The sequence below is a fragment of the Anolis carolinensis genome, chromosome 1 (assembly GCF_035594765.1).
Source record: "Anolis carolinensis isolate JA03-04 chromosome 1, rAnoCar3.1.pri, whole genome shotgun sequence".
NCBI classification, from domain to species: Eukaryota; Metazoa; Chordata; class Lepidosauria; order Squamata; family Dactyloidae; genus Anolis; species Anolis carolinensis.
Genome location: NC_085841.1, coordinates 357,325,902 through 357,338,968, shown reverse-complemented (window position 1 = coordinate 357,338,968; position 13,067 = coordinate 357,325,902). Strand labels below are relative to the sequence as shown.

The 13,067-nt window shown below is 37.2% G+C and overlaps 1 protein-coding gene across 1 annotated transcript in view; it reads left to right on the top strand.

The window, feature by feature from the left end:
- The window catches only part of mnat1 (MNAT1 component of CDK activating kinase), a 129,028-nt gene that overhangs the window by 61,095 nt on the left and 54,866 nt on the right, over positions 1 to 13,067 (top strand). The gene's annotated exons all lie outside the window — the stretch shown is intronic.

Below are 13,067 nucleotides of genomic sequence, written 5' to 3'. Positions count from 1 at the left end.
GGTTCATCTTAATTCTGTGTAGGAAAGCAAACCCGAATTTAAGGATTTGTTTTCTGTAAACTATTTTTGAGACTGACCATTGTTTCTCAGGGTTTGACTGTGGTGATAAATTGCTAATAGTTGAAAATACAAACAAATGCTTCTGATAAACCTATTGCACATACAATGGAGGGAGAGAGTATATGGGGTGTGCTCATTACCACACTGATTCTTTTCGGAAACTGGGTTTATGGGGATGACTTACTCTATGTGTTCAGTTTTCTAACAGAATTGGTTTTGGTAGAGTCAAGGGCATTTGGGTGATTTTTTTTTGCTTTATCTTCTTCCCTCATCCCAACCTTCCTGTGTGCCACAGATCTATTTGGAAATGATGGTTAAATCTATTCACATAAAGTTGAAACCTCTTCCCCCATCATTTTGAAGCTATGCAAGACAGGGGCAGACTCTGAACTGTGAAGGTTCACTGTTGTTTAATATTCCATCTATATACAGGTCATGTATATCTTTGTAAAGCTGGTTCAATTTCAAAGCAATACTTATATGGTGAGGTGATATTCCATTGCCTGTTGTGGCCAGTATCTTAAAGTCAGTGTGGGTCTATTAGTGAAAACTATACATCCTAAGCCAGCCCCTAAAGTCGACACCAAAATTGTCAACTTATGCAAGCGAAAGGGGTGGGTCTGGGAAAATTCTTGGGGGCTGAATCTGGCCCACAGGCCTTAGTTTGGGGTCCCTTGAACTAGACTTTACTTAGAACTTGCAGGTGTTGTGTTGTTGAATAAAAAGTGTCTTAACATCCCCGAACGTATAGTCAGTGGTTGAATTGTAGAATTCTGGAAGTTATAGTCCAAAACAATGTAAAACTTCTAATCTTTGCAAATAGCCTGATCTAATATGCTTCTTCTTAAATTCTTACAATATCTTGAACATTGGCGTTTTCAATAGTCTCTTGCAATTAAACTCATCTTTCTTTTGTAAATGCCCCCAAGTTTATTGGGATGCTGTTGTATTTTGGAATGCCTTTGGTCATATGCATAGCCTGAAGCTTTTAAAAGTGATATATAACCAAAGGCTGTCCAGCTCCTTTAGGCAAATGTTAACTTTCTGGTTGAAGAAAAGCTTCAAGTGCAAACATGTTTAGCTACATTTGAGAAGTTTGAACTCTGGAGTGTTTTCTCCCATTTTCTTTTCTTCTTGTTATTTGAAGTATAAACTAGACAATGTACATTGAAAAGCAGCATGTTGTTGGATCACTTTCTAAAAAATGTGTGCTAACTTGTAAACTAACATAACAGATCTTTTAATTCGTGCAAGGATTACTACGCAATTGTTGTTCCATTGAAGTGTTCAAGTGTTCGGCAAAATAATCTTGACTGTAGGTTCACCTCATCTGCACCCCCACATCACACTTTTATAGGCTAAAAAAAGTAGAAACTAAAACTACTCAGTACAGTACACTCTAATGCTTTTTTACTTGATTGAAAACAATTCATGCTTCTGAGGCAGAGAAGTGGATTCCCAGCTGAAACCAGTGGAATTTGATATAGTACATTCAAGGGGATTTTAAAAATCCTTTAAAGTTGATAAATGGGAGTCTGATAACAGATTTGATTTAGTAGTTCATTTAATAATACAATGATGACTTTACTGGAAAGCCATACCAACTGTGTTCAGTGGACTTTACTGTAAATCTGATCCATGCAACTCCATTTGGATGCATTCTTCCATAGGTGCCTTTGCTTCTTTCTCATCTATTGATATCCTTCCTTCCTTGTGTCTTCCCTGCTAATGTAACTCTAAGGCCCACGAAGTAGATCTTCTTTGTCAGTTGGGGGAACAACTGTGGGAGGCTATGGAGACTTGTCAGGTTTATAGCCCACACTCCACTCCACAAAAACCATCTGGGAGCAAAACTATTTTGAGTGGCCCTATAGGGCTACATATGGCCTGGGTTTTGCCCATCCCTAGTATTGATAGTGAGCCACTCTGAAAATGTATGTATCTGTTTTTATATATTGTATTAGGGCATCTAGTCCTGTATTGTGTATGTTGGATTAGAGAATGTGAAGCTCAGGGGCTTCATGGGATTCCCTTGACCTCTTTCTGTGGCTCCCAAGAGGCCCTTGAAACCCCCAGATGTCTCCACTTGAATTATTTTCAATAAAAGGTGCAACTAACTATCCATAAAAATATGCTAGTTTAGTTACCCCTACATTTTTCCATAATTTGAAAAACAGATCAAATCTAAGTATTGACACCAATGTTGTATCAAATCTTGCCTAGAGTGATGGTGCAGAATGCAGTGGTAACAGGGGCGATTAGGATGGGGCTCCCATCCCTCTTCAAAACAGAAATATACTACTTTTTAGAAGTTGCAGTTGAGTAAGGAGAAGGCAGTATTTTCATAATGGTACCGTATCAAGCTCTGATCTATTTCATATTTATTTTTACATGGTAGATTTTCAATTGTTGTTAGGCAGAATATAGGGCATGAGCGTGTTTCAGTAAGTATTCCCCAATTGACCCTGGGGTTCCTTGAATTTGGACATTTGTGGATGTTTGCTGCTTCGTGCTAGCATGAGTAGTGCGGGAGATCGGTCTTGAAAGATGGAAGGTGTCTGGTAGAACAAGCCAAAATATTGTTGGCAGGGAATATGGTTTCTTTCTTTCTTTCTCTTTTCATTGTTGTTTGCTTTGGAAAGATCATGCTTTAAGCACATGGAAATACTTCACACTTTGGAGAAATGCTGACTTCCTACATGCTTTATGAAGGAACAGCACATCATTCATACAATGTAAGCACATTTTGTAGATTATCTCAATATAACTTTTCATTTCTGCTGTCTGGTTTTTTGAAATATGAGGTTAATGTATCCCTTCTTTTGTTACCATGCAATGCATAAATCACACATGACCTGAAAAAAACCCACCCCTAAACATTTTCCTGCAGTACATAAATATAATTTTGAGTAGTAAATTCATGCAGTACTCAAAAATTTGAGTAGTAAATTTTACTGGTCTAGAGTACTGGTAGTAAGCGTTCAATTTTTGAAGTGAAATGAGCCAGCAAAGAAACTTATATGAAATATTAATGACCAACACCTATTGTCCTTGAAATTAAATTCAATTTCAGACCTTTCATAGATGTTCTTTTCAATTGGCAGGAAAATGTAAATTGAAAAGTCTCACTTTGGGAACAAATGGCAACAAATTCTACAGTGCTTGTTTAGTCCTCTGAAACCATTGCTGTGCACTGTGAGAGAATATATTTTGCTGGTTGGCAATTTAGATCCTTCTATTTGGCAGCTTTCTTACACAGTGTCTGCATGGCAGTGAATTGCATCTGGGTGAATGGCAGTCTAGCAATAGAGGACCAAATTATTCTCTCCCTCCTTATGCCAACTTCATCATTTCCGTGCTATTGGCAGAAGAATGTGTATATTTGCATTTTGGGGGTATTCCCTTGAGCCCAACTTGGGTTCAAGGGAATACTTTTTAAATATTTAAAGCACTATTCAATCCCTACTTTCTATGGAAGCATGGGGAAGGGGAGGGCATAATATAATGTGACCTATTCAGCAGGATAGACCCATTTCTCTTGCATCAAATGCAGGACTTACTACCCAACAGCTGTTCATTTATTGATTTTTTTCTGAAACCTTTGGAGAAGGGAAAAGATTAAAACCAAGGTACTTTGGCTCTCCCTCTTGAGTGGTGGCAGAGAAAAAGAAGACTCCCGAATTGTTCCAAAGTTAGTATTATGTTTCTTTGTTTTCTCAGAAGCAAATGGGTAGGTCCATAGGTGGGCATCATTTCAGGTGTCTGTGAAGACACTGAGAGGAAGTGTTCTATATGGAAAACATGATTAGTTTTATTGAATGCTCCTGTTTTTCATAGAATTGCAGAATCACAGAGTTGGAAGACCACAAGGATCATCCAGCTTAACCTCCATCCATACAGGAACACACAATCAAAGACCTCTGTTCAGTTGACCTCATACATTATCTTACCATATGTGTTGACTGAATTCTTTTATCCCCAAGAGTAGCCTACTGATAAATTGGAATGAAAACAAGGGGGAAAGCCTGTGAATCATTAGGTGCTCGTATGAAGTAGAGCGCAAGATCTTAGTGTAGGGTTGCTAATGTTTGGATTTCAAAACTTTTGCACCGTGTTGGAAACTAGGTGATTCAGGTGATTCAGAAGTGGTACTAAACCTTACTGGACTCTAGGTCTCAAGTAAGGTTCCCCTGTAAGAATGTGGACTGTTCGAAATGCTAGATGAGGGGTAGTATCATACACTTTTCTGGCAATCAAATCAGTTCTGGGAAGATCCCATTTAAAATCCTTGCTCTCTGGTGAAAGTGGTTGGATGATCCTGAGTCCAGTCGCTATCTGTTGGTCTAATCCACTTCACATAACTGTGATGAAAATAAAATGGGTGAGGGAGAATCAAATCCATCCCCCTAAGCTCTCTGGGGGAAGAGTGAGATAGAAATCTGAACAGCAATAAAAGGAATATTGATAAATAAAAGTTATGTTTGATAATCCCTTGAATAAATAAATAGTAAGAGGAATAGGCTGAAATCATGTGATATGTTGCAATGGACTTCAAGACAGGTTTTACATGGTCAGGGTTTAGAGGAACTATCTCGAAGTTGTTCTTAATATTGATTGATTTCCTGCCTCTATCCTTGTATGGGATTCAAGGTGGATTTGGCTGCCCCTTTGTTGTACTCTTCTTATTGGTTTCTAGTTGTTTTTAGAAATGTAGTACTGTATATTGATAAAATAACAGCATAGCTGGATAACTCAAAATTTAAAGTAAATAAATGAATAATAATAATAATAATAATAATAATAATAATAATAATAATAATTTGTCGTGTCTGAACCAAACCAAGGATACAGTTGTAATGTAATTAAAAACATTATTGGTTGCAACATGCAATCAATAATAAATAAGAAAACTTTATTTATATCCGACCACCATCTCCCTGAAGGGACTCGGGGCAGCTCACAAAAGCACTCCAAGGTGCAGTACACATAAAATACACAATACATAGCATATAAAACAATGTCAATACCTACTTGATTGGCATTTTCTGCTTGCCACTTCTATTTGTTTGATATTGGTTGCTCTACCAATATCTGTGGCAAGTCATAGTCTCATAGCTTAAGAGGATTGTAATGGCAAACCCACTCTCTTGAAATCTTGCCTAGAAATCCAAAGGATAGGATTGTCATAAGTCAGAATTAAATTGCAGGCACATAATATCCACAAAGTAGTATTTTGCAGTGTCCTACAGAGATATGATTAGTGTGCTTTAAAATGCTTGAAAGTAATCTATAGTCTTGTCATGATCAAAATCAAATGTTGGGACTAGATAAAGTTATTAAAATCAAATTCAGTGCTCATTGTATGTTTGAGATTTCAATCTTAGGTTTATGTGCAATATTGAGGAAAATCAAGCAGGATTAAAACTGAACATTAAGAAAATCAAAAGGGACCATGGGTGATTTTCATAACTTTTAAGGGGATAATGAAGACATTAAAATAGTTTTAAAATTTACACTTTGGCTCAATCATAAATCAAAATGGAGACTATAGTAAAAAAAAATCAGAAAAAAGACTGACTTAGAAAAGAAGTTATAAAGGAACTAGATAAGATCCTCAAGTACAGTGGTTCTCAATCTGTCGGTCCGCAGGTGTTTTGGCCTATAACTCCCAGAAATCCCAGCCAGCTTACCAGCTGTTAGGATTTCCGGGAGCTGAAGTCCAAAACATCTGGGGACCCATAGATTGAGAACCATTACTCAAGTATAAAAATATATAACTGAATGCTTCCAGTTTTTGTATATGGGTGTGAACATTGGATAGGGAAGAAAGTTGACAGGAAATCAATGATTTGAAATGTGGTGTTGCAGGAGACCTTTACAAATACCATGGACTCCTGAAAAGACAACTCAGTTGGTCTTAGAGGAAATCAAGTATGAACTTTCAGCTAGAAACAAAGATGATTGAGGCTTTTGTACTTTGCTTACTTTTGTACTTCATCAGATTGCATGCATCACTGAAATGATGTGAAAACTTGGTATAGCAGAAGATGTAGTAAAAGAGAGAGAAAGAGATTGCATTATGGGAGAAGAGATTCAAATCAATTAAACCACAGTTCTGAGTTTGCAGGGTTTTAACAAGGCTGTTGATATCAGAATGTCTTGGAGGTGATGGCAGTCATCAACAACAACAACAACAACAATATTTATACTTGTATCAAATATAATGCTTTTTAAAAAGTAAAAGCTATAGGCCCAATTAATGGCCAAAAAAAGTTATGTGGCACATTGCAGACTAATGGATTAGATGACTACCCTCAGAAATTTCCTAGACAATACCTATAACAAAAGCCAGTTTTTGGTGCTGTAGAAGAGATCATTTTACCACAAGGCCATCAACTTCTTCCAATCTCCATCTGTTACCCATGCCTGGTGTGATATGTCCATCAAGATTAGTTTTGAAGGGAACAGCTCAGCCGAAAAGTTAAAAATAACCTTTTTATGGTTGATTTTTATTTAAAAAATGTTTCTACAAACTCAGTTAAATTTGTTTCAAAGTTTGCCAGAATTCTACTTGGAAATCTATTGAAAGTAAAGGAAATACTTTTGGTGAATAGGAAAATGCCAATGTCTACAGTTAGGCAGTAACTTCATTAAAAGTCAACCAAAGTATCACAATATAGCCAATGAAAACCTATCTAACTGGAGATTTTAGAACGTGTAAATTTAGTTCTTATAAATAAAATGTGTGGTATTTTAATGAGACAAGAAATTATCTTGAACTAACCTGCAACAACATGCATTTTTTAAAAATACTGGAAGAGAATGAGCCAGAAAATAGTCTCTGATGAACTCCCAGGTGGGGATGCACTTGCAGGAAAGTAATACTCCAAAAGATAGTGAAGAGAGAGGAGTACAGTGGGAGGGGAATGGGTTGAACTAACAGATTATTTAAGGGAGTGATGCCCAAAGTGATGGTCCCTGGATTGGTTCCGATCCCTGGGCCATTGGCTATTGTTTCATAACAAGTTTCCCTGGAAGAGACCATTTGAACCAATGGGCACAAGTATGGTACCTGACTTGTTGAATTTTTTTTTTTTTGCAGTCCTCCATATCATAGAAGCACTCATTTAATAATATTTACTGATTAAGGGGATTCATTCCAGGAGTGAAATGGCATTGACACTATAGCAGTTCAGTTCCACTTTAACGGTCTTACTTTGTCCTCTGAAATCCTGGGACCTGTAGTTTGATGAGGTACTCAGAATTCTCTGTGTGATATTTCTAGACGTGAGGTGAAATGGCTGTACAACCAAAGAATATCATACCCACATAGTTTTGTACATTGGATCATTCCAATGTGTGTGGAAGCTTTGAGAGTGGTCAGTGATAGTTGTCAAAAACTGTTGATTACGGCTTTAATGGCTGGAATCACTGGGTTGCTGTGAGTTTTCTGGACTGTATGGCCCGGAAAACTCACAACAACCCAGTTGGCAAGACTGCTTTCCCTTTCACCAGATTTGAAGTATCTTTTGATGACAGGAGTAAACAAAATGCTGTGTTCTGGTGCTGTTGGCCAATTCTTCCCATTATCCCTGGCCATGGGTGAGGAATGTTGGGATTTGGAGTCCAGTAACGTTTGGAAGTGCCATGCTTTGGCCACTCCTGTGCTAGGATAACACGTCTTTTCTCTAGAGCAGTGTGTGTGTATTTGGAAAAGTCCGCAGTTCCTTATTTTTCTATCCCAGTAGTGCGTGAATTTCAATTGCCTGTGACATCTACTGTTGAGGGAAGAGCTGGAATGAGAAAGAGATTGAGCGAGGGCTTAGATTAAGAAATGTCACCTGAATCAACATATTTCAGTTTTGGCAAAGCAGAAAGATTTTGCTGATAAGCTGGTTTGAACCTGAAATCTCAAATGAAAATACTGAAGTTGTCTGCTTTCTATTTCCTTTTCCTTCTCTTTTTAACAAAGTCATTGCCCCGGCTAATTGCATAAGGTTCCAGAATTAATGCAAGTTATGTCGGTATTCCTGAATTAATAGGATTTTGTTTTAATGCCCATGAGATCTGTGTCTCACCCCATCCAATATTCTTTTGGATTTTGCACACAGTACTGGATCATGACATTGTAATGTATTGTTAATTAGCCTTTATGAGTAATTGAAAATGTCTTTTTTTGCTGTGTTTGCATGACCATTAATTTGGAGATGTAAAGTTTTGATAATATTAACTTTTCCCTGTTATGTTTCCTAGCTTATGAACAGCATCCTGTTAGTAATAAATGTGACTAACATGCATGTATGTCTCTTTTTTGGATATGGAGTAAGGTATTAATCTCTAACTCTTTGGGCTCCATCCAAAATCTCCCCTTTCTAGCAACTGTAAAACCTTGGGAAAAAGAAAAAATAACACAGAAATGCAAAACCAAACAAAAACAAAAATGGAAGCTTCCTACTCTCTACCTAATGGTTGTTATCTCTTATTAGTCTACTACTTTTAGTGATAGACCAATAAGAGATAGTTCGTCTACTCCTTTAACAGTCTAGTAATTCACGAATTAAAATCCTAATCCTTGTGAAAAAATGATGAACAGATTTCCAATCTTTTCAAAAGTTTATAAAAATTATCCATCTTGGATCATTCAGAGATCTTCAGCCATTCTTCTTGGACTGGGATAACTAGCTCAGAATTTATTTCTGAGCAAAACTCAAAATGTTGCTTAATAAGGCCCTATGCAGCCTAAGTCCAAACTATCAGAAAGCCTGTATTTCCTCATATTAATCTATTGAAGCATTATGTTCTTCTCTTTGCCCCATCACCCTGACAAGTTGGTCTGGTGAAGGCATAGGATGGAGCATCCTTATTAGCTGTTCTGGGCTATGGAGCTTTGTGTTTTATTTAATATAACAGTTTTTAAAAATTGTTTTATTAGTTTTAACTATGTATTTGTAATAAGTCCTGTGTTGAATTCTATTTTAATGCTTGTTTTAATGAGAGAGTTACATGCTTCCTATAGCTAGCCCAGACATTTATCATTTCCCAGCTCATGTGAACTTTAGGAGTCCAGTATCCATTGCTGACTGCTGCTAGTTTTGTTGATTGTCAGGTAATTGAAACATGTTTCTCAAGCAGTTAAATCATAGTGCATCTTTTTCAAGGGAATCGCTGCTGTACAGGTGGGAACATGCTTCAGCTAAAGAGCTGAATTATTTGCTTTTAGGAGGACCAAATCCCTTGTGGATCATTATGGGAGATATTCGTTTATTAATCAAAGCTCTTCAGAAACTGCACATCACTAAGTGCAGGGTGAGAATTCTCCATATATTATTGAATTGAAATTTCTAGTGTCTCATCCCTGGCTATTCTGATTCAGGCTGATGGTAGTTGAAGTGCCCCAGGTGTGAGTAATGGTAGTTTGCATGCTGCCCATCCTGATCTAGGGTCTGTGTCACTTTAATAAGTCAACGCTGTCCAGAAGCGTGAAACATCTTTAAAATGCAAAGAACTCTCTTGACACTGGAAATGTTGAAAAAATTAACCTTCATAGTTAGTAGGGGTCTTGCTACCATGTTTCCCTGAAAATAAGACAGTATCTTATATTAATTTTTGCTCCTGAAGATGTGCTAGGTCTTATTTTCAGGGAATGTCTTATTTTTCCATGAGAAGAATTCATATTTATTGTTGAACAAAAAAAATGAACATTTATTATATACTGTAAAGAAGTTGTCATCACAAACCAGCATAACCAGACAATTGATTAAGATTATTTTTATATTTTATGTTTTTTAATTTAAACTCCAGTTTGATTACTCTGTTTTTAATTGTGATGCATATGTTTTTTAAACTGTTTATTTTATGATATTTATGATGTTGATTGGGCTTGTCCCCATGTAAGCCGCTCCGAGTCCCCTCGGGAGATGGAGGCGGCATACAAAAATAAAGTTATTATATTATTATTACTATTATTAACTGTGAAATCCTATCAAGAATTTCTTGTTACTGTTATTATTTCCATGTACATCAATCTATGGTACATACATTTACCGATCCTGCATGCTCCGGTGTTCTATTCGGCCGGCATGATTCCAAACAAAAACTTTGCTATGTCTTACTTTCAGGGGTGGCCTTATATTTAACAATTCAGCAAAACATCTACTAGGTCATTTTTAGGGGATGTCTTATTTTTGGGGAAACAGGGTATATAACACTCTTCTATTTAGCCTCCACCACTTTGTACTGTGCAGATTCTCATATATTGAAGGGAAGAGGTGAAGAGATGGGAGTACAACACCCAGAATCCCCCAAGCTTCATAGATCGTGGGAGCTGTAGACCCAAAAAGTAACAGTTCCAAACCTCAAATTGTTTCTTCCACAAAAATATTGCAATGATTGGGGGAAAGTGGAATGTGGCCTGAAAAATGAATATTTTATACAGGTTGAGCATCCTTTACTTAGAATTCCAAAATCCAGAATACTCCAAATTACAAAATGTTCTACGTGGGTGACTGGAATAGTTATACCTTTATTTTTTGATGGTTCGATATACATAAACTTTATTCCATGCACAAATTATTAAAAGTATTGTGTATTATGAATAAAATTAGAAATACTGCATTCCAAAATATAAAATCTAGAATATATCTATTTCCAAGAATATCATATACTCAACCTGTATCCAATATGATCTCACTGTAGCAGAGGCTTAAATTAGTTACACCACTCCTATATTTCTGTTGCCCTAGGATTTGAAATTAAAATTTCAGATTTTGACAAATCCATATTGCTAGTAGGATTTTTAGTTGAAAAGGTATTTCTGTATTAGTGTCTATGAGACCAGACAGGAACCTCTTGGGGGCTGATTGTGTTCCTCCAACATTATCACCTAGTAATGTACCCATTTGAATGCAAGTGCCTTGAGTGGGAGTTTCAGTATAATATATCTCATTTGAATATTATGATTTTATTGGGCTTTATTTGACCCCAGTGTCAAATTAGTACACGTGTTTTTAAACAAGTGTGGGAGGGTGCAACTCGACTGGGATGTGGAGAGTGAATGTTGTTCAATAACGCCCAGTCATTCCTCTTTCATAATAAATCTTAAAGGAATATTCCTCTGAAGGGCAGGATGCCAGAAAGAACAGGTTTGACTTGTCTGCAGGGATTTACACTACAGTAGTATGCACAACTGTTTTCTCAGAGGTTGTTGTGAAGGTCATGGCACTAGCTTGCTATACTAAAAGAGAGCAACTTTATGACAGCATGGGGTGCTCAAAACCTCATGTGAAGTGTAGCTTGAAATCAGTCAAACTTATTTACTTTAAAAAAGAAGAAGAAAAGTGTCACTTTCCAAAATTATCCATATTTTATTTTACCTCTGAAAACTATCAGAGTTGCTTCCAGAGTTATTCCTGCTTTTCCAATTTTCCAAGTTCAGTTCTGTGAGCATATATATTTTGCATCAAAAATGGTCTGAAGAGTTGGAGCGCCTTCTGTGTGAATAAAATTTGAAGCATTGTTTCCCAAAGTAACTTTTCCAAGTTCTGGCAGATAGCATGGTTGAGGGAAGTAATAGTCCCATTATATTATATAAGGCAAGTCTTCATTTGGAGCATTGCATTCAGTTCTCAATTTAAGACAAGCTGGAACAACAAGGATAACAAGAGGTATGGCTGTTGAAGCATATGAGGAGAGGAAGGAACTGGACATGTTCAGCCTGGTGAAGAGAAGATTGGCTCAAGCATTGCCACAAAGATGAGATTGCAGGCTTGTTCTTTGCTGCCTCAGAGGGTAGAACCAGGTCCTATTGTTTTGAAATTACAGGAAAACAGAGTTGTGGTTGAACATTAGAAGGAACCTCTTGACAATAAGAATAGTTTATCAATGGGACCAATTACAGTACCTAGAGAGGTGGTAGGATCTTCTCTGAATGTTGTCATAAAGAAGCTGGATAGGTACCTGCTGGGGTTGCTCTAGTGGAGATCCTGCATTGAAAGGAGATTGAGTATGATGTCCCACAGGGCTCTTTCCAGTTGTTTTATGTTCTGATGATAAGATGGAATTGGCTTTACAATAAACATGGGGTTCCTTTATGTAAAACTATAGTATACTGGATTTGCTATTTGTTACTGGGATTGTGGAAGATACTGTAGTAGCCTGATTCCATGGTGCCACCTAAACATAACCTTGTGTTACTGGAGGGAAAGAAGCATTGTGAAAAAGCCAGACCAATATAGTAGTAGTTACGGAGTCAGGCTATTAGAGCTTGAAAACATTATTTTGGAAACCTCCAATCCTAGAATAGCCAGCTTGGTTAGGGAATTCTGGGGAAGTATTTCCCAAAAGTAACTGTTTCCAAGCTCTGGCTCATGCAGCCCAGTATTTTCAATAAAGACCAGCAGCACCTCTCCAGGTGTTCAGAGCACTTCTGATCTCTGTTTGGAGTCACCTTGCAACATTAAGCATGTTGCCGCTGAGCTTTATTCCATTTTCGAAGTTAGTACTTTAGTTTAGGATTTGTCAAATTCATGCCGTATATCAGTAGCTTTTAATAGTGACTGACAAATAGAATATCAATCTATGGGACAGGATTCTTAGTTGACTTTGTTCAAACTCCAAGGGGGAAAGGCTTCCTGCAGCCCCCTCTCATGGCTATCTTGAAGAATGCCTGCTCCTCTTCCAGGGCAGATTTACAGTGGACTGCAGAAGAAAAGGAGAATCATTACATATCATCTTCTTCTTCCTCTTGCCATGGGAGTATCCCCTTGTTCAGTTCACTTTAGATCCATACTATTAACATACGTATTAATGTGCAAGTTGACCTCATGTATAAATTTAGGGTAGGTTTTGGGGCCAGAATTATAAATCTTGATGTGACTCAAGGATAAATTGAGAGTCATTCTACAAAGATGGGAGAGACCCAGCACCGCCTTAGAAGGCCATCAGCCTCTGATCATCACCACCACCTTTTTTCTGTCCAAGCATTCAAAAAGTCCTTTCACCACTCTACT